A 2,843-nucleotide genomic window follows, 5' to 3' on the forward strand; every position below is an offset into this window, starting at 1 on the left:
ACATTAATGCATTAAGTAGAATAAATTAATATATTAAATATTACATGCACCAAAATATTCTTAAATATTATAAATTAATATTATTTAATTTAATTGAATTAATTTTATAAATTTTATATATTATAATTTATTTAGTTATTAATTTAAATAATATTTAAAATATTTTATTTAATTTTTTATGATTGTATATTATCTTTAAATAATAGTATGTATACAAAATTATTTCTACCAAAATTAAGAAGGAAGTACTAATATTTATTTTCTTGTAATTAAAAAATATAATATTATGATCATAATTAAAATTAATTATTATGTACCATAAAAATATTATTTTTATTAATAATTATGATCATAATAACAATATTTAATAAATTAATATATATGTTGAAATTAATATATATTATAAGATGGAAAAATAGAATATTCTAAGGAATATTCTTTTTAGTGTAGGAAATGGTGTCTCTTGGTTGGAGTTAGAAAAAATTTTGGTGTTGAAATGACACTAAATTGATGTTGCAAGAGCACCAAAATGGTGTTTATGGTTGGAGATGGTCTAACCCCATCTAAATATAGTGTTACTTTACAAATGCAATAGAATGTTTTTTTAAAAAATGGTGGTCCCGTGGACGGATCGACCGTGACTGGACCCCGCCCATTGAATGGCGATACGAGGGCGTCAAATCGCTATTGCGGCGAACAGCCTGAACCCTAAACCCTCAGAGGTCCTCTGGTCGCCATGGCGGTCGCCGCCTTCGCTCGCAACCAGCTCCTGCACCAACTGCGCATTCGCGTCTTCTCCTCTTCGTCGGCGTCCTCCATCCCCAACCCTTCCGCCGCGATCTCCAGGAAACAGAAGTCCGTAGCCGCCCTCCGCCTCCTTAGGTCCGAAACTGATCCCTCGCGCATCGTGGACATCTGCCGTGCTGTCTCGCTCCGCCCCTCTTCTTCCCACCTCCACCGCCTCGCTCTCTCCGACGCCATCTCCACCCTCGCCAAGTCCGGGTCCTTTGCCGAAGTGCGCTCGATCCTTGATTCCCTACCTTCCGCCTCCCTCCCCAACGCCATTGCACTCTTTGGTCAAGCTGGCTTGCACGACGACGCCCTCCGCGCTTTCCAGAAATCTCCTTCCACCCGAGCCCTGAACGCGCTACTCTTCGCCTGCATCGTCGGCCGTCGGCACGATGAAGTCAGCCGCATCTTCAGAGACTTCCCAGGAGCCCACGGCGTTACCCCTAACATTAAAACCTTCAACAATGTCATCCAGGCCTTCTCCGAGTCAGGCACCACCCGTTCATTCTATTCGGTGCTTGACCAGATGTGCAGTGCCGGCGTCAAGCCCGACACGACCACTTTCTGCAATGCCCCTTGCTGGTTTCTACAAGGAAAAGCAGTTTGACGAGGTCAACAAAGTGTTGGAGCTCATGAAGAAGCACGACTGCGACCATGGGCTCCGCATCTACCACTCGAGGATCGAGAGCCTGTGCAAGCTAAAGTGCTCAAATGAGGCAATGGTGCTCTTCAAGGAGATGGAAACAAAAGGAATAAAGCCAACTTCGGTAACTTATAACCACTTGATATATGGGTTTTGCAATGAAGGCCAATTGGAGGATGCCAAGAAGCTCTACAAGGAGATGAAGGAACGAGATCTTCTTCCAATTGACAAATCCCACTTTACTCTAGTACACTTCTCGTGCAAAGTTGGGGATTTTGAGGCTGCGCTGTCTGTCTGCAAGGATTCTATGGCACAGAACCGGATCCCAAATTTCACAACCATGAAAATGCTTGTGAAAGGGCTCATTGGATCCTCAAAGGTGGAAGAGGCAAGGGATATAATGGAAAAGGTCAAAGAAAAGTTCCCACGGAATGCAGATCTGTGGAAGGAAGTGGAAGAGGCTTTTCCACAATAGTCTGAAAAATCATAGCGGTATGCATTATTGGCTTTTGTATGCACGTTCTTTTGGTAGCCTCTGTTGGATTTTATTTGATCACTTTTTCATGTGTTTTTGTGCATATACTTTTTTGCCTTAGCTGTTATTTTCCTTCTTGATATGTTGTATGTTCTTGGCAATCAGTTGAGACTTGAGAGGTATTATTTCCGTCAATGCTCCATTTGTTTAGCTCTTGTAAATATTTAATCAAGTCGTTGTCTGGTCCATTGTTTATAAAGCCATGTATGATCTATTAGGTGGAAACGGTCACATATGATTTGTAATTTGTATATTGCATATGTCACTGCATGTGCAGTGAAAAAAAACATTATGCAATTCATTTGGACCAATTTAGAGTAAAACAAATTGATTTTAAACTCTCTGACATATTTTTCTATGGAATTATGAATCAGAGGTATCACTAATGTATATTAGTGTTAAATTTTTTCTTTAACAATGATTAACATCTTCTATTGGACTCAAAGAACAAGAGTTTCGTCTCCTTTTAGATCTTCATTTTTACGTCTGATTGCCTTTTCTCATGTTTGCATTTTCAACCTTGAAACTTATTTGATGTCTACTTTGCAAGAGTCTATGATGATGAAAAGAAATGGATTTTATACCCAACCTTAAAAATCTTTTTACCATTATTTTAAGGCCATAACTTGCTATATCTCGACAAGTGAAATTGCTCGAGTATGATAATTTTGCAAGACAAGTTTCCAGTATTGGAAGTCTAATAGAGATGTAGTATAATGAGATTAGTGCCATGTAACTGTTTCTTAACCCTTATGTAGTTTTATACCATCAGAGAATGCATTGGCCTTTGTCTGAATTTTTGCATGACAAAAGGCATGACATAACATGGAAAGCCAGTAACACTACTCGATATCAACTTTCTACATGAGTTCTCAT

The 2,843-nt window shown here is 39.1% G+C and overlaps 1 pseudogene; it reads left to right on the top strand.

Annotated features, from left to right (window-relative positions):
* The first annotated feature begins 736 nt into the window (after positions 1–736).
* On the top strand, positions 737–1,941 carry LOC141817553 (pentatricopeptide repeat-containing protein At1g11630, mitochondrial-like; annotated as a pseudogene).
* The last annotated feature ends 902 nt before the right edge of the window (positions 1,942–2,843 follow it).

This window comes from Curcuma longa, unplaced genomic scaffold, assembly GCF_044706935.1.
Source record: "Curcuma longa cultivar G26 ecotype Majalengka, Jawa Barat unplaced genomic scaffold, ITB_CL_G26_1.1 contig_20989, whole genome shotgun sequence".
Classification (NCBI taxonomy): Eukaryota; Viridiplantae; Streptophyta; class Magnoliopsida; order Zingiberales; family Zingiberaceae; genus Curcuma; species Curcuma longa.